The sequence below is a fragment of the Hyalella azteca genome, unplaced genomic scaffold (genome assembly GCF_000764305.2).
Source record: "Hyalella azteca isolate HAZT.00-mixed unplaced genomic scaffold, Hazt_2.0.2 contig9135, whole genome shotgun sequence".
Lineage (NCBI taxonomy): Eukaryota > Metazoa > Arthropoda > Malacostraca > Amphipoda > Hyalellidae > Hyalella > Hyalella azteca.
The window spans coordinates 64,694-84,715 of NW_025939212.1; the positions used below are offsets into that span (position 1 = coordinate 64,694).

Below are 20,022 nucleotides of genomic sequence, written 5' to 3' on the forward strand. Positions count from 1 at the left end.
CGCGATTCAAATCTCAAATAAACAAACCAAGCTCGCGATTCAAATCTCAAATAAACAAACCAAGCTCGCGATTCAAAGCTCAAAAACAAATTACAGGAGCAGGTTAAGCTCCCATGTACGCTAAAAGCCAGACAATACGCGTCCCCAGACCTCACGTGCGAGCCACACCCCAAAATCGATGTCCTAGCTTCCTTACCTTCCTTTTATTCAAGTTTCCTTACCGTGAGTAACATTTGTTCCTGAATTTTCGGGCCATTCATGAGTAACCGTAAAAATCTAAGTGGGACAGGTTAAGCCTGAGGTTAATGTTTCTTGTCACACTTCTATGATAAAACCGCATATAAAAGGCAGTTTTTATATTCTCGAATTATGAAATAAAATACTCTTTAAAAAATTGTATCATGCTAGTGCTCTTCCGTCATTATTTCCCTGTAGTCATAGCCTGCAGTTCACTAGCTGATTAATCCGAAAGATATATTATAATTTTTTTAAGCACAAAGAACAGCAAACTATATGTCTTCAGTTTCTTACATAACTGCTGCAAGATTACCGGCAGTGGCAATGTCTAGTATATCGCGAGTTTTGCGCAAATTAATACGCAATAAACCAAAACACAGCTCTATGAATAATGGTACTAATATCGCCCATCAATATAACTATCGAAATTGTACGATTCAATGAACAAATTAACAAGGCCCTATGGCTGCATTCTCAATTATCTTAACATTTTCCCACAAATTAACATCCTTTCTTTCAGTTCATCATTGCAATATGAGACTATTCATAGGCAGTGGAACAACTAGCAGAAATCGTGTCAATAAAAAAAATACAGAAGTAAATCCCCAACCCCGCACATCAATTAGAGCGCATGACACATTGTACTTTGCTGCCACCATTGCACACGCGATGTTCGTTCTCAAATCCTCAGGATCCGGGAGCGCTGACGTTCAGACAAGAACTTTTTTCGGAAATTCCCGACCAACTCTCAGACCCGGGGCAAGTGACCGAGACAGAGCGATGGTCTATGAGAGTTCTTACACAATGTTTGATCTTTCATAAGTGAATTATTTCGATAATTTCAAAAAAGTAATTTCAAAAGTTCGATAATTTCAAATATGATTTGGTAATTCTCCCTACTAGTTTATGGACGTCACGCTGAAACATAAGTGGTAAGTTGAACAGCATTTTCTTTTCAGATATTCTATTAGCATTGTTCTAAAAAATAAATGGTAAAAATGCACGATAAAAAAGCAATAATTTTTAAAATGAAACTACATTTAAAATAAGTTGAAGAGACAAAAAAGTACATAATTTCAAGAGATACAGCGGCTTATCATAAAAGAATATCCAAAAGGTTTATGGAAGCGAAGATAGCCCTGCCTGCTCCCTGTCCTCAGCTGCCCTAGTCTAGAAATAGCGTGGGGGTCTACAGCCCAGATACCTGCTCCCTGCCAGCCCTCTGCTGCCCCGCTACCTGTGCTCTGCCAGCCCTCTGCTGCCCCGCTACCTGTGCTCTGCCAGCCCTCTGCTGCAAACCGTGCGAGGGTTTCGCCTCAATTAGAAGGTCTACTGACAAGTAGACCACCTCTCCGGGAAATAGACCGATTTCAAGACATGCAGAATGCGTCTTTGGGAAATATTCACCACGTACGTGCGTGCGAAAAATAGACTACTCAATGGGAAGAAATACACTACGTCTTTGACACAAGTAGACTCGATTTGCGAGAAGTAGACTACGTATCTGGGATGAGTATGGGACACGCAGACATTATCCTTGAAACGAAACTCGACACGAACTATGTGTTCACATGAAGGAAATTAGATACTCTGTCGATCTTGCGTGCAAATTACAAACACAGAAGGAGTCTGACAAGCAGAGACTAGTAATTTAAAAAAATTTAATTTTGAAAATCGGTCCTGAAGCACGAAAAAAGTCTTCAAAAATAAAGCTCATATAAGGAATAAATATGAAAAATAGACAAGCGTTCTGGAGGTTTGGAACAATAGTATTTATTAGTTATATTGTTTACCAAAATGAGGCTCTCTAGTCCAGCAAAAAATATTTGCACTCAAGTCCTTGGAGCCGAGGTCGGTTTTTACACCTGAGAGGCACCCTGGGCAACAGCTTCAGAGGCGAGGCCCCGCAAAGAAAAACCAAATTTTTTACGGAGCAAGATTTTTTCTAGCAGCTCCTCAGGCGTGGACGATCCCGCTAATATAGACGGGAATTTTTTTCTTGTCACATGCAATTTTTAATGGGCGAGCCTCGATTGCAGCTTTATTATATAAATAATTTTTTCCCCATCGGTTACATAAGGTTATTTGTCAAAATTTGGTCTACTGACAGTTAATTTTGTAACGAATAATATTGGCAACGGTTAATATGTATATCCGTACATCTCGCGGCCATGCATTTAGGTACGAATAACATTGGTAATGGTTAACGTAGATATCAGAAAAGAAAAAGTTAATTTGTTGCTTTTTTAGATTTTTTCGCGAAATTTTCCCTCGGCACATAAGCTACGTTGAATCATTGAAAGCATAAATTTCTATTCAATTACAAAAAGATTTGATACCAACGAAAAGTTTCTGTCAGTATCCTATATAATCAAAAATCAATGTGAAAATAACTATCGAGACCGATGAGAGCGATCGCATAAATACATTAATATAAAGGTTCAATGTGTTATTCAATATAGTATTGATGTAATAGTTCAATATAGTATTCAGATTAGAACATAAAAATCTTATAATGTTGAAGGATATCAGAATTGTTAACGCGGTTGGAAATATTTGAGCAACGACGTTTTCCTTTTATAGCAAAGAACCTGATGATCGTGATAGGAGATATTTAAAAAACTATTATCTGCATCGCAGGAGAAAATTACACTCCATCTCCACTACTTGACCTCAATGATTTCATCCCAACTCCAATAATGGATTAGCAGGAGGTCAACAAATGCAGCATTGAGGAGGTGTATGATACAATATGCATTGAGACCGAACAACATTGAAACATAACATCTTGAATCTGTTGCGGTCTACCGTAACTGAATGTAACGCATTCAATCACACTTCATTTTTAAAAGCTAAGCATTAGTTAGTTTAATTGTGTATTGTGACGATGCAGCTCGGCTTTGCAAACGCCGCTGCAGGGTCTATACTTCAGTAATGCATGTAATCATCAGTTGCATTACTGATTCTTCATATCTGAAGACAATATCGAAATATTACGTATTTCAAGCTATTAATATACAGTGGCCTTTTCTTCAATTGACGCACGACTATACGAACATTGCGGTTACGAAAATCATTCAAAATTTAATAACTTATTTGATGGACGTACCAAATTAGGCTGAATTCGTAGAGAGAGCATATGATTTCGCATGCTCTATGTTAAAAATCTGAGATTTTTTTCTCTCCTCGTCCAATAAACAAAATAATTTGTTTATTTATTGCAAATCATGTCGTACTTACCAAATGTTTGCTCTCGGTAATGCATGCTACAATATGCCAGAAATATTTAATTGTTAGCTTCACAAGACGGCATGCAATTAATGAGCGAGACAATGTAAAATGTGAAATACCGTATTTTTAAATGGTAATAAGTTCATTTGTGTTCGAGATAATTTTTCCTAACCTCAAGCAGGCATTGAAATTCGATGGCATTTATCGAATATATCACTACATATTACAGATATTTGCCAAAAAAAGGATATTTAAAATACAGTTGCATTCTAGTTGCATGAAGAGATAAACTGTACTTTAATGATTATTACTAATAAGATCGCTGCTATCAACAATACTGTTGATGCGTTTAATCCCTTCATTTCAAAGCTATATAAAGCCATAAAAATACAGCCTTAAATATCATTTTACTTCAGATAAGCACCATGATATTTTTACAATTATTTTTGAAGTTTATTGCATATGAAAAGCTGAAGCAAACGCAAATACGGCGCCTATGTTCAGTGTGATTGACAGAGCACAGACTGAACTTAAGAGCATGAAATTCGTTGAACGACTATGGTCATCGAACCATTACTGAACAAGTCCCCGGTGAACTAAATGCAGACCTCTTCTAATTCACGCTCAAATTAGACAGAATAAAATTAACTCGACTTCGTTGATTATCAGAAGAAGTCTTTAGAAAAACAAATAATGACTTTGCGGTGAAAAGCTGCTTCCGACTGAATGCGACGCTGTTCCATCCATAATTCATGATAATAGAGTCATTAGGGGTTCTAAACGATACACGATCGCCATTATAAATAATAAAGTTCCATCCATAATTCATGATAATAGAGTCATTAGGGGTTCTAAACGATACACGATCGCCATTATAAATAATAAAGTTCCATCCATAATTTATGTAAATAGAGTCATTAGGGGTTCTCAACGATACAGGATCGCCATTATAAATAAAAGTTTTCAGCCTACGCAACCAGGAACACCCATGATGAAATTCGGAAGCTCTGGAAACCATGAAAGGTTGCTGGGGCGGTAGCGAAACAATACCGCTCGGTGGCGCGTTATATGTGTCATGGCGTCATTTCCGCCTTTATATAAGAGTAATATTTAAAAAGCAAAGAAAATAGCCAACAAATTCTCTATTTTTTAGACGAGAATACGTTTCGGAGTCCAGCTCCATCGCCAGTTCAAAATCCTAAAAGACAAGCAGAATCAATTAGGAAACTAAAATTCAAATTGAAGATAAAACCTAAATTGACAAAAGAAACGACTAATAAAAATTAGGTGACAGGCTTATCTATTTACAACTTCGTGGGGATGTGAGGTGAAGGCGACATTCAAACTAGGTTTTTGTTAAAAAAATAAGCGGGGATTCTAAAATTCGTAGGTCAGAAATACCGGTCGTGGAAGCTAGAAATTTAAAATCACTATCGGACACCGGGACATAGCATTGCTCGGCATGGACGCGCACAGCTGAATGAGGAGGATGCGCAAGCAGGATTCCCGTTCTATAACTTCTGCCCCTATGCTCCGCTAGCCTGAAAAAAATTGCGAAATGTCATACCGGCGTACGCTGATGCGCACTGCGCACAACTGTATCTATAAACTAAGAACGGACCCATAAAAAGCGGGAGAGTATCTTTATACTTGATGAACGATTCGATTCTAAAGTTATTTACCAACACTACGTGTATATTGAGATTCGGAAGTTATTTAGTAATTAAAACTTTCAATTGCTTAGCCATAGTCTCAAATGTATTAACTATGTATAGGGAAAAGAACAATAAATCAAATTCCTATTGCCACAATCGGGAACAACTTCAGCATATTGCCTCGACATAAATTTCTTAATTTGAGAAATTTATGCCCCATCTCTGCCTGTGGCATGAATTTTTATAACAAATCGCCTCATTTGTTCCAAATAAATACACGAATGTCCCTATGGCGGGCGGCATCGAAGTAAATTCGTTCAAGGGCTCTCTGAAAGAGGCCCATCGAAGGCAACTCTCGTCACAGCGGCTGCTTCTGAAACAAAAACAGTAGAAGCTCGTAACAAAAAAGCTGAAACGAGCATCAGATACCAAATTCCGTACTCTAAGCCGCACTCAGAATAATGAGCGAAACTTTGTCCAAGTTGCGATGTGCTTTTTACCAATAGCGATTGGGTCATCTTTACCCAGTTTGGCCCTGCAAAAGTGCGTATCAGTGCTACGTGCGGAAAGAGTGTAACAACTTCACAACCATTCATTATTCCTAGTGTGAGCTAGAAGGTCAAGGTAGATTTGAGTTTAGTAAAGTTCTCAACAAGGCATATAACAATATATAATGGAGTCGGAAGAAACCCAAGGTCCTCACGCATTGTCTAAATCGACGTATTGAATATGCTAATCACTCTAAAAAAATCATATTCGATCAAAATTGAATCTAATATTACCAAGTCTAAATAATCATTCCATGGGAATTATAATTTAAGACCGCAACTAATGACTTAGAGGGAGAAGACTCGCATTGATGCAGTAGCAGGAAGCTCTCATGGAAAGGAGCGATGTCTAGTCCTTCCTTCCTTCATGGCAAGTTCTTCCTTTCATGCACATACGTGGCAAATAATTCACCGCACATCAAGGTTGTTGATGCGGAAACATTTTTCACCGACCTGAAGCACTGAGAGATTCCGTCACAATTTCCGATGCACTGGTGAAGGCAGGGCAATATTTCGGAGCAGGAAGTGGTCAGAGCGAGACTTGCTGCTAAATCGTCCTCTTCGTACACCATTTATGATAGATAATTTTATGAACATGCAATTCTAATTCTGAACGTTGAGCTAGTCACGTACGAAAGGACAAAAAAATTTGTTCGATATTTTGGTACCACGTGCGATGGACTATCGACTAAACTCTTGAAATAAGGGTCCACTTATCAGAATTTTGGTATTGATGTCGTGTTATTTAGCATATTTATCATTATAGAACAAGTTCAAATGATCCCACATAAAACCAACCACGAGACGTCGAACAAACGTGCGTGATATGAGACTAAATTGCAGCCGTTCCTTACCGTCGATTATTCAAAGCAAGAAACGTTTTCATTAAGGGGAGCGTCTAGGGTAAAATTTATCTCGGCTATTCACTGACGGATCACTCTGAAACTTGGTACACATATGTAAAATAGAATTCTAAGACATTTTTGTTCGTGTGAATTTTTCGAAAAAATTGAAAGAAAACGTGATATTCTTAGAAAACGGCCAAAAAAGAGGGTACTGTAGAATTCTATCTCCTCCTAGGATTTTCAAGCTACAACATCGAGACACATATCATTCAATGCGTAAAGACCATATCTACAAACGTCACTTAGCGGTTTTTTGGATTTCAAAGCCAGTCTGTACTCAGTCCTGAGCAAGCCAGTCTGTACTCAGTCATGAGCAAGCCAGTCTGTACCGACACGAGCATTAACTATAGTCAGAGAAAGCTCAAACCGGTTGGTTGTCTTACCTCAAGTTCTCCACGAAGGAAAGTTCCCGCGGGCATTCAACAATGATGTACTCCCTAGCTCATCTTCACCCCAGCCACCCGCGTGGCTTGCTGTTGCTATGTTCAAAAAACCTGCGTAGGTGTGATCTCACGCCCGCATCGAAACATAAAATTTCAATGATGTATCAAGCGATAAAACGTTGCTGCTATAGAATAATGAGATTACGATTATTCTTAAATTAGATTAAAGAGCACTTCGAAAAATTATTTTCTACTTTTTAGTCCACATGAAAAACGTGGTCTTTAAAAAATTTTTTTATACATTTTATATAGCCAACGTTACCTGAACTCATCGGGGAACTGAATGTATATATTATATATTGTTTAAATATGAACGTAACATTCGCTTCAAACTATTTATACAAGGCATACAACAGTCGATTATCGAAAAAATGATTTGAAGTTTCAATTATATTATCTAAAAAAACATTCGTTAGGTATTGGGCCAGATTTATTAGTGGACTGACAATTGCATGCACAGCATTTGTAATTAAGAGATTTTCAATATCACTATAATAAAGAAAAAAACTTTTACATTAAGTACACGTGATTTAGCAGGAAATTTAACCCGTTAAGGATACACTGGAAACTTGAAAATGACCGTTCATGTCGAGCTCATGTGTAACACAAAGTACGCAGCCACCTTCATCTAAGCCTTTAGGCAAAACTAGCTTTGTTCTAAGCTTCGTTTAATCGCCACCTTAATACAGGCGATCGTTGAAAATATAACGTAGTTAACCCAGTTTAAAGCTGGAACTATATTATTATATGAAGAATTTGAAGGTGGAAGTGAAAAGTCTTTATATTTATCGTACAAATTTCCGAGCAGGGATAATTATCTACGAGCTTGAAAATCTCTCTGAAGAGGAACACTCGTTTTTACTTGTGGCAGACAGCATTCCATCGATGAACTCGGACAGAGATGACAATGTGGGCCACAAATTAAAAGTTTCCCTCCCATTTGAAGACTTCCTGAAAATAGGGACCTTGCTCTACAGATAGATGGGTCCGTGTATAGTAAGGCCTGCAAGCCCGGTACTGATAGCAATGTATAGTGAAGCCTACACGTTTAGTATTAAGAACACAGTGAGGCTAAAATATTAGTTAAATGGAATAAATATATAGTGAGGGACCTAACGCAACAAGATTTAGTGAGACCTTCATGTGTGTTATTGATGAAAATACATAGAGGCCAAAATATATGGGTATTGATAAAAAAAAGCTTCCAGCTTCTCAATCCCGACAACATGAGGAAGATATCGTGCAATCGTGGACAGCCTCGCTCATAATTTGAAGCCCTCGACACGAAAGCGATTTTTTATCTCGATAAAAATATATTATTAACGAGGTTAAAAAGTATATTTGGTATTAGTATGCATAATGCAGGCCGTCTTTAGAAGTTGATTTGAGGAAAAACTGTACAATATTACACATCATATTCATTAGCACTTATTCGAAGAGTTTTAATATAAGGTTGATCATTCAACTAAAATTAATACAGGTCTGCAAAACCTTTCTTTTGTTTCGAGAATCCAGAGAGAAAACCTCTGTGCTATAAATATTCCATGTCAATATTTGGTACTCCACCGTCGAGAAACTTGACCTAATAATTTATTTTTAATAATTCATAATTCAAATTCAAGGATTTTAACCTTAAATAAAAATCTTACCGAGCGGTTACACAGTGTGTCAAAACACCACTGACGAGAAATTTAACCTAAATATTTAATTCTAACAATTTAAGTGCAATAAGTAAAACCTATAATAAAAATCTCACTCTATAGTTGCACAGAGGATGTGTAACCCACGTTGCTGACGCTCCTAAGCTTATGTCATCACAAGCTCACAAGGCTCGCGCATTCTCACGGCGTCCGTAAAAACTTTCCACTGTAGGCTGGGGGGCCGACCTATGCCTTCCAGTTCAAGGTTCCTACGCATACAGCCTTCCAATATGCTACACAAGTTACGTGGGACCTTCAAACAATGCCTTAAATTGTTCGTTTTCACAGCTATATTTCTGTTTATTCTAAATATTCAACACATAAAAATAATAATCGAGGAGTTCCGAAACGAAAAAATATTTTTCAGATTAAGAACATCCCATTTCCGGGATTAAGGTTGGCGTGGTACAGCTTTTGCATAATATTATTGCCAAGCTTGTATGTACAGAATCGTACTTATACTATCAATACACTATAAACCATCATTCATCTCTCACTCTGAACTCATGCGTAGTATCCTTATAAGCTGAATGATGCGCAGTGCTAATCGGTGTGTAAGTCACGGTAAGCACGGTCACACAATAATGATGAAATTTATTTATATTTATGCGAGGCCTTCATAGTATATATAAATATAGTACATATGTCAATAATATAATACAATATAACATAATATAACATAAAATATAATATAATATAATATAATATAATATAATATAATATAATATAATATATAACATAATATATCCTATATAATTTATCCTCAGGCTTCATCACTGACGTCTTCAACGCGACGATTGCTTCCGCATATGCGGACGCCAGCAAATGCGTCCGTTATTGGAGTTTTATGTCAAGGAAATTAATCCAGAAAAGATGGCTGTTAAAAAATTAGGGCTGCGTTAAAATCAGCTTCGAAGTAATCGGAAAAATTATTGACGTATATTGGCAATAAATACAATATGTCAACTTAGATATTACATTAACATTATGTGCACAACACATAAAGCCTTCAAATTCAAGTTGAAGGGATCGTTACGAAATCCGCTTCGAGCCAAATGAAAAATCCTGGTTTCAATATTAAAATAAATTATTGATTTACAAAGGTACTGAAAACATGTCAACTTGTTAATTACTGGACAACATAAACGACAATTATATTTTAATTTTTTTATTATCTTTGAAGTGAGCAATTTAACTTTTGTTTCAGAGCTGTAGGCTACTGACGGCCTCAATTTAACCATAAAAACTAACATGATCACCGTCCGTTTTTCCAACGAATGCAAAAACTATATAAGGCACCTTGCACCGGCATAGATAGGTCATTCAATGAACAATTTTTTAGTGTTAATATGAATATCAAGCAACATCGTTCGCAGCTCTAATAATATCCATTTAAAACACCGACCTTTAAAATTCATAATACCAGGTAATATTTAACGAAATAAGTACCGTCAGTGATAACGCTGTTTTGCTTTATAAAATATAATGAACAATGCAGGAAAAATAAGATGGGTTCGAATTGCTGAATGCTGTTACATTCCGAAACACTGTATGCTGGTATATACATTCCAAGTCGCTGAATGTTAATGCATTCCAAGATGCTGAATGTCGGTAAATTATGGGCTATGAGAGACGTCGCGTGCCGTTGAAACTTTCTCTAGCCAGGCAACCTGTCACGAGGGCACTTGCCATACGCACTTGCCACCTGCACCTGTCCCGGGGCAGAGGATACGCACTTGCCACCTGCAGCTGTCCCGGGGCAGAGGATACGCACTTGCCACCTGCACCTGTCCCGGGGCAGAGGATACGCACTTGCCACCTGCACCTGTCCCGGGGCAGAGGANATCACAAGCAAGATCAGAGCAGAAACTTCCTGAGGCTGTCTCTTATACACATCTAGATGTGTATAAGAGACAGGTCCCGGGGCAGGGGATACGCACTTGCCACCTGCAGCTGTCCCGGGGCAGAGGATACGCACTTGCCACCTGTAGCTGTCCCGGGGCAGAGGATACGCAAGTGTATCCTCACTTCCCTTGCAGCATGTGTACAAAGAATTACATGCTAAATTTTCCTGCGTCTTAAGTATTCGAATTTGAAGTAAATTCCGAATTTTACTTCAAATAATATATATTCAAGTAAATCGGCGGACTGAACCGCAGCCATTGATTCAGAACTTTTTACTTGTTCGGGTTGACTTTCGTGAAGTTTTACTTTCATAAGCTAATCCAACCGAGCCCGCCCTTACTTATCCAGCCCAATCTGAAGTAAGAGATATGTTCAAAATCTTTTTAATACATTAATGATAAAAACATTATTTCTTTCTTGAGTCTGAGTGTAGGTATTAACAATGGACACGACCAGCCGCGAGGTGAGGGCGCTTCGTGGCGTCGATGCACCGGCACGAAGCTGTGGGAGCCGAACAATTCCCATCTGACTTCATGCCATGTCACGGCTGCAACTACGGCCATATTTTCTACATTTATTTCCGGACAATAAAAAAAAAAGTCAACTTTTGATTCGGCACTAAATCGACCCTACAGCAGAAAAAAAGAACATAGAAAATAAAAGAGAAAGATAGAAGAATTTTATGATACGAATGTGTAAGATGACGAAAAAATGATCACGAGACGGATGCATTAAGCGATGAAAGAACGGATGCAAAAAAATATTGGATTTTAATCGCGCGAAAAGTAACACAGATAGTAAATATAAAGAGCAAAATGCTCCCATTTCTTGTTTAAATTCAGCGCTCTACTCCTGTAATCTATTCACGTTGGCCAAATGCTAAAAATAGCATACAGAAAAGAAGTCAAATTTAGACGCATGGGTTGATCGGCGAGTAAAAAACATGCAGTTTATGCACATGCGGCATATAAATGAATGTCAACACGCACATGTCAATAAGCTCATGTCAATAAGCGCTTGTAAAAGTCATTAAAGATTCAAAGTACGAGAGGAAGGCTACCCACGAGACCATGACCCATGATGTGCTAGCGAAGTATGCCGGTCTCGTCGTTAGATTACAAGACATACTGTGACCGACGATGTATGGAACCTTCAACGTACACTCAGAAAATTTATCGAGACATATTGTCCAAATAGTGACTCACTTTCTTACCAATAGCATGCACGAGTATAAAGAACAAACGTGACACCGATACGCTCATATACTGGGTCAAAAGTGGTCAGGATGGCAAAAAAGCAAAATGTGGGTTAAATGAAGTATATCACAGCTATCAACCTTCGAATTAATACATTGATTTTCAAAATTTAATATCAAGTAATTTTCAAAGAGTTAATTTTAGGCCTATCTTAGTTATTCATTTTGTGAAATTATGCCGTTATGAAATTGAAATTTTATGTCAATGATGGTCGAACCACAGTATTAATAATTAAATTCCGAGATCAACACTGCAAGCCAAACAAAAATTATAGCCAAAAGTTCTTCTACAACGCTTCGACCAGCAACGACCCCAGCCTTCCATACTTTGGCTTGCATCGAGAGGGATAGTAACCGAACGCGCCAGGCATAAATTAATCCCAAATTATAAAATAACATTTAAAAATGAATACATCGATCTGATATTACATTCATTCATTACTAATCCTCATCGGAAATTACTCGGTTAGGCTCCAGCAAACTTTGCTTCAAGCTTCATTATACTTGAAAAAATGCATAGTACGGAATTACAGTCAAACCTAACAAGTTAGTTGTTCATATGAAAACCACAACTAAAAAAATAATTTTAACGTTTCCTTTTTATCCCCATTTGCTAGCTCAAAAATGCGACTATAAAGTGTCATTTTAATGCGATCACGGAATTGTATTGGAAAAATAAAGCACAACTAATAATAATCTGCGCATTTTATGTGTGCCAAACTAATAATTCTGATTCAGTGTTATTATAAAAGTATCAAGAATCAGGATTTGTTGCAACGTTCTCAGGGACTCCATGAAATGAACATCGGAAGTAAAACATTCCCAGACATTAAGTTGCGAAGTCTCCGGCTTCCTGCCTACCGACAATGGGCGATAAAGGGAAGCGCGCGACGACACTTCGCCTTTCACAGGAAAACGACGTTTTGTTCATCGTACGTACCTGCGATACTACGGCACCACAGGTACACTCGAGTACGGTGGTGGCTGAGTATCATGCTAACGTGCATAGCAAATTTTGTGCATCGTGCGTACCTGCCATACTCCGGCACCACAAATACGCGAGTGCGAAACGGGGTTAATTCGAAGTCATTTATTCATGTGACACCGATGCAAATGTCATTTACAATAAAAGTTACTCGAGAATATCGGAAAAGATGATTCAGTTAGCAAGTATATGGATCGGGCGAGCGGTACTCTCGGGAAATAACTTTCCTACGCAGAATTAGTAACTTGCTCTGTGGACCTGCATCAAAAATTTTCTACCAATAGGACCAAAACTGCAATGCCATCAATGTAAACAACTGGTGTGTTTTACGCAAATTACCGAATCATTTTCTCTAGGTATTGTTTAATACAAAACAGTAATTCTCTTTCATTTATTGGCAACAAAACGCATTTTCCCGCCCAAAATTTAAAAAAAACTGCAAAATTTTAAGCCCGTTCATATTTCTTTATATTGCACGAACCGAAACGAGTTTTCCGAGACTGATGAACTACGGGGAATAATATAGGAGGTGCACTTCCACTAATAATAGGCTATTAAGTTTGAAAAAATGCATTAAGAGGCTGCCACGACGAAGCATTAAATCGATCACGGTTATTGATGGAGTTAAATTGAGCTACGTTGAGCTTGGAGGTTCCGTGAAAGAAACTCTTGCATTTGTTGACGACTTCTACCGCCAAACTCTCGACGATAGGCAATGACCGTGCAAACCTAGGGGTCCTCTCGATGCTGACGTTTATGCAATGCTAGTTAATTACCGTGAGAAATTCTCATGAGAACATGATTAGGCAATATAAGTGTAGCAGGCACGTGCAAGACACGAGTGACAATTACTTAATAAAAGAGGTTCTCACCGACAATCTTCGCTCGTCAGGCCTTAAAAAAAGCTCACCAACAGCAGACGTGGACAATGCAGATGACTATTTCGGTCAATGGCTTGAAAATACTCATAATTTCGTCTAATTTGTTCGTTATCCCAAGAATTCGAAGACGTTTTCACTAGCCGCATTTTCTCCTGAGGTTGACACTTGGCACTATACCTTCCGTTCAATACCTTTGTGCTGCAATTTACTTGCGTCTTCTTACATTTTCTTTTAAAGGAACGAACAAAATCAGGTCAGTAACATTTAGTCGTTACTACACATCCTCTGCAAGTGTCGTAACGTTCGCCGCGATCACCACCAGGCAAGGTCAGGTTGTCCATTCCGCAGTCGCGGAGGCAACGATGTCATCCGTTCACCGTCCTTGACGGCGACGTGACACGTCGCGCCGGTCAGTTTATCTTTATCCTAGAAGTCCTGAAGTCTCCTCACCTGGCCAGCATACCTGATGTACATGGAACCCTGGCCCACTTCTGACGAGTTATGGGCATGGACTTCAAACCCAGGCATGGGCCTCAAACCCAGGCATGGTATACGTGAGTGCTCCAAGAGATGTCCATCGCTGACACGAGTGCCTCCATACGCTGCCGAGCTGCTAATTCTTTAACAACTGTAGCCTAATTATTATTCGTTAAAGACGGCAGCTAATTCAACAACCTCTTCCCTTTACACGCGCATAGCATAACTTCCCACAAGACTCAGCTTACCTAAACACCTCCATGAAACTCTAGTTTGTTCGCCCTCCATTAAACCTCTACTTACCCATACTTAATTACGTCCTAGCCTATTCTCTTTCAATTAAGCCCTAGTCTATCTACCCCGAATTAAGCCCCAGTCTATCCACCCTCAATCAAGCCCCAGTCTATCCACCCTCAATCAAGCCCCTGTCTATAAACCACCCTCAATCAAGCCCCTGTCTATAAACCACCCTCAATCAAGCCCCAGTCTATAACCCATCCTCAATCAAGCCCCAATCTATCCACCCTCAATTAAGCCCCAGCCTATAAACCCTCAACTAAGCTCGATCCTATCTATCCACCTTTAACTAAGCTCCCGTCTATCTGCACTCTCAAATAAGCCCCAGTTTGCCCACACTCGATAAATAATCAAGCTTGCACATCACATCCAAAAGTCCAAGATTTAGCGATCACCTATTTGAAGCAATCACTTATTCGTCATCTCTTATACTAACTTATTCGTTAACTCGATCACTTATTCGCTTCGCCAAAACCAAGAGTCCAAGATTCACTCATCGTTTCTACACAACCAAGATTCACTCAACACTTTCATACAACCAAGATTTACTCATTACATTCCTACGACCAAAATTCACTCATTACTTCCCTACAACCAAGATTCACTCATCACTTCCCTACAACCAAGATTCACTCATCACTTTCCTAAAACCAAGCTTCACTCATCACTTCCCTACAACCAAGATTACCAACTGGTCAGTTCAGCCCAACTGGTCAGTTCAGACCAACTGGTCAGTCCAGCCCAACTGGTCAGTCCAGCCCAACTGGTCAGTCCAGCCCAACTGGTCAGTTCAGCCTAACGGTTCATCCATTTAAAGCACGGGCATAACAATTAATGTGAACTGGATTACTCGGAAATTGAATAATAGAGGAGTGTACATGGAGCACAAAATTACTTATATTATTAGTCTGCTTATATCGCAAGTTTACAAGGAATTTAAAAGCAAAGAAAACGCCAAGAAAATTCACCATATCGATATTGAAAACGTTTCGGAGTCCAGCTCCATCATGATGGAGCTGGACTCCGAAACGTTTTCAATATCGATATGGTGAATTTTCTTGGCGTTTTCTTTGCTTTTAAATTCCTTGAGCACAAAATTGTGTTAGGTGCATAGAAACTTTATGCAATTGCGGAAAAAATTGCTGGGAACGTAACAGATGGCTACGGCATGTACAGAAACGGAACAGCTTGCATAAAAACAGAACAGAATGCATAAAACGCAACGGAATGCATAAAAACGCTACAGAATGCACAAAAATGCAGCAGAATGCACAAAAAGTAACAAAAATGCAGGTGAAAAATCTTGACAGACAAAATAAGACGAAATAATCTTGACAGACGAAAATCCATAAGAAAAAAAACGCTACAGAATGCACAAAAATGCAGCTGAATTCATAAAAACGTAATATAAAACGCAACGGAATGCACAAAAAGGCATCGGAATGCATTCAAGCGCAACGATACTCATCGAAATATAAAGAATCGCAAAAGTGCACATAAGAAAGCGAAAATCTCAGTAGAAACGATGCAGATTGAAAAGTAACTTAGCAGAATTCATAGAAAGGTAAAAGCGTGCAAAAAAACGCACGTATAGGCATAACGGAACGGAAAATGCATAAAAAACGTCAAAAAGGCCTAAATAACGCCTAACCTAAAATGCTTACGAACAATCGCAAAACGCACCCTAATGCGTACTAACGTAATGAAATGCGTACAAACGTACCTTAATGCGTACTAACGTTATGAAATGCGTACAAACGTACCTTAATGCGTAGTAACGTAATGAAATGCGTACAAACGGACGTAATGCGTAATAACGTAATGAAATGCGTGCAAACCTACCTTAATGCGTAATAACGTAATGAAATGCGTGCAAACCTACCTTAATGCGTAATAACGTAATGAAATGCGTACAAACGTACCCTTATGCTTGGAAACGTAACTCGATGAAAACAGTAACGTAATAAATATAAGCGTAACATCAGGAATTCAGGCGTAACGCAATACTAATACATACAATGTCGCAATAGAGATTATCGAAGCAATTATAACGTCAGAGATTTAGGACGCGCAACTGCAGTCATTGGGTGGAAAAGATGTTCACGGGAGGAAAAGAAGCCGCATTATCTTTCAAAAAGTCACCAACAATTAGAGAAACATTGGTAAGGACTGAGGTGGCCACTGACGAATAAGTCTTCTAGCTCTGCGTTTGTCAATGAAGATTTACCGCATAAAGGCGTTTATCAATGTTGTTCAAAGAGGTCTCTGTCCGTATTTTAAAACCCACATTCGTGTAGGAATTTCAACATGCTTTATAGTTCGACTACATATAATCAAACTGTCTTCGCCTCATAAGCTAGATCGTCGGAATCCTTACTTCGACTGACTTGCAAACGCAAAAACAACTCCCGATTAACATCATAGACATGGAAGCCGACATGGAAGCCACGTGAACTTGTATGCCCAGCATCCAAATTAGAAATTATGTTCAAAACATTACCGATATCAAGCTATTTACTTCTTCTTATTTGGAGTCGGAAGTAGAGAATACTTCATAATTTATGCGGTATCCAATCAATCATTCGCAATGCACTTTGCCCACGAGACGTGACCAGGCTTTAAGATTTGCCAATGTAAGGTTTTGATGAACATTGCCTCTAGATTGAAGCAATGTCGTCAAGCCGCGAGTTGTAGTCTAACCCCAATGTCCCAGTTACAAGCTGCACTGCGGAAGTATTTACCGCAAGTGCACAAGCACGTAGCAATGAAATCATAGTAAGAAAATAAGACCTTCTATTCTACCGACATATGGACACCACAATGAAATGAAAGATTGTATTTTCTTGAAGGTTTAGAATCAAGTAAAATTTAATCTAAGAATATGAAAAGCGGACACATCAAAAGGTCACACCTAGCACGCAATTATGAAAAGACAGTAGACACTAAATTTTTTTATACGTGGTCGAGGAAGTATGCTTTTTAATTACCTGACGGGAAGTGAGAACATTTTTTTAATATTAGCCTAGAGTGGAAAGGTCAGTTGGGATAACCTTTCAAGGCGCTCTCCGGGACTTCCACGCCACAGCCTTGATCATCTACCTTCCGTATTTCCATTCATTCAGGAAGACGGGCTGAAATATTCATGTACATCATACATATAATGTCCCTCCAAAGCAGCTGGTCGTATAATCGGCGCCTTAGGGGAAGATCCCAAGTGTTGAAGCAATCTTGAACAATTTGTTCACGGTATCCCGGCGATAAAATGATGAAATAGCCAGTTTAGCCACGTCTTGAAGCAATCTTGAATTAGGGCTAGACTATTTACTATTCATTGGTAGAGAAAAGAATTCATAGTACACAAACTGCCGAGAGACAATGATGTTTATAGAAGATCGAGAAGCACCCTGCGAAGGTACGTAGTTGATTTCACCGCCTATTTCATCACAGACACAATCATTCTTCATGAACCGTTCAACAGAGCAGCGCATAAGGCTTCCCATGAGAGGTTAATTAGGATGTTAAATAATAACTTACTACTGAAGGTCATTCACTCGTGGTTTGTAGGACTTTCACCAAGCTGCGCGTTAGAAGCGGCAAAACCACAGGCATGAAGCAAGGAGTTCTAGTCTATGTCATAAGCGCTGAGGTCGGACTCGTTACGAACACTTACCTGGGCTTTGCTGGTGAGTTTGTAGTCACAAGGACGCCGTTTCTTGTAATATTTCCAACAGTATTCTTTTTCTACATGAACATAGATATCGCCGTATCCGAGGGCTCGTCTTCGAGCAGGATATGGAAATGCAAGGTCGATTTTTTTTTTAGTACCGGCAACTGAATCAACGTTGCGCTATGAATTGCTGAAGGCTTTATGTAATAACTGAATATTTCTAGACTATTGCATCAAAAATTACAAAAAACACTGTAAACAATGAGAATCAATCAATATCCCAGGAAAATGGTAAAATGGGCATATTGTGGCCAAAAATTATCCTGCGCTTGAAATAGTTTATTAATGGTCGATAATTGGTGGAGAATTGCAAATTTAAAATCCTACAACAATCGTGTGCGTAAAAATACTCAGATTTAAAAGTTAATGACTAATTACCGAACTATTTTAGACGTCGCTACTTCTAACCGACACACAAAACTTAGCTCAATAAACGGAGAAACAACGTGATAAGCTTCTCTCGTTAGGTGGGAATGGTACATTTTTCAGTAGTATCAAACTAAACAAGAGCTGCATTAAAATCCCTATACGGTTCAGGTAAAAACAATCCACTTCATCCGCCGCAGCATTTCAGTTGTCATCCTTAATTATGAAAGATCTACTTAATAAACAAAACTTAAACAAGTCTCTAGCGAGATCGAAACCGCTTCGTAGCTAATCTGTGGTAAGCGAACCTTGCAAATATTAGTTCTGACCAGTATTACATAAACAGTATTTATGAACAGGTGGTGAGTTAAGTGCAGTATCTGCGGTATGGCGACTCTTGTGTCATTGACGGGAAAGGTCTATGACGCAGATACGATATTGAGCAGGCAAATAAAACATTAAATAAAAATCAATGTCTTGCCAGAAATAGCAAATATAGTTCAGAAACTGAAACCAGTCGGTCGGACAGATCAGCTGGTTATACTTCGCTCTCAAAACGATGTGATGATTCCAGATTAGTCATAGTTTCGAAAATATATATTAATGAAACACTTTCACTGGGATCGCAACCTCGTTGGTACCTCATCAATATGTGGCATGGATGTTTGCACCGATAATGGGATAAATGTTGCTTTGGATGATAACGAAGTTTTTAGTTTTCGTAACACATTACTGGTCAAATTTACCACACGACAAAGCAGAAAACTTTCTACGCAAAATCGATGATAGGGTCTTCATTCACTGATAATTAATATCTGCACGATAGCTCAAGAATCTATATACAAGCCTGCCGGTCGGCTAATAGCATACGGTGAAACTCAGATGCCGGGATTATGGCTCAACTTACCGTGCATTCTAAAGAGTTTCTGACTTGAAAGAAGTAGATCCAGGCAATGCATTATTAATTGCGCGTTCAACTAATTATAGTTAATTAAATCGTTAACGAGCCTATAACAAATTAGATAATTAAATTCTCCGGTACGTATTCTCATAGACCACAAACACGCGCATTAATTTATCAATTATACTGTAATTACGTGGGTGCGCCGAATCTATTATTACTAATTAACCACTTGTACATAGAGCTCGCAAGCGAAATTAACTACTCTTAAAACTTTACATGCAGCTCGAACATTCGCGACAAAACATTTCACATAAATTAACTTATTCATGAGCGGCCAAAAAACAAATTCACTTAGGCGTGATATAATACTCCAAAAAAGTATAGAACTGAAGCGTGTTCGTTGTGAGTTCTAATAGAACATCAAATCTTTGAAAAAAATCAAATCCCATGAAATGCTTTTCGCACAGTTGAAGGGTTTATGCAAACCCTCAGTGTATAGCACGAAT

General features: G+C 38.6%; 1 protein-coding gene across 1 annotated transcript in view; it reads right to left on the minus strand.

Annotated features, from left to right (window-relative positions):
• Window positions 1–18,430, minus strand: part of LOC108676756 (elongation of very long chain fatty acids protein AAEL008004) — a 54,802-nt gene extending 36,372 nt beyond the window's left edge. Inside the window, exon 1 of the mRNA XM_018164889.2 lies at window positions 18,190–18,430. The gene's annotated coding sequence lies outside the window, so the exon portion shown is untranslated. The remainder of the gene's footprint in view (window positions 1–18,189) is intronic.
• Window positions 18,431–20,022: the final 1,592 nt, after the last annotated feature.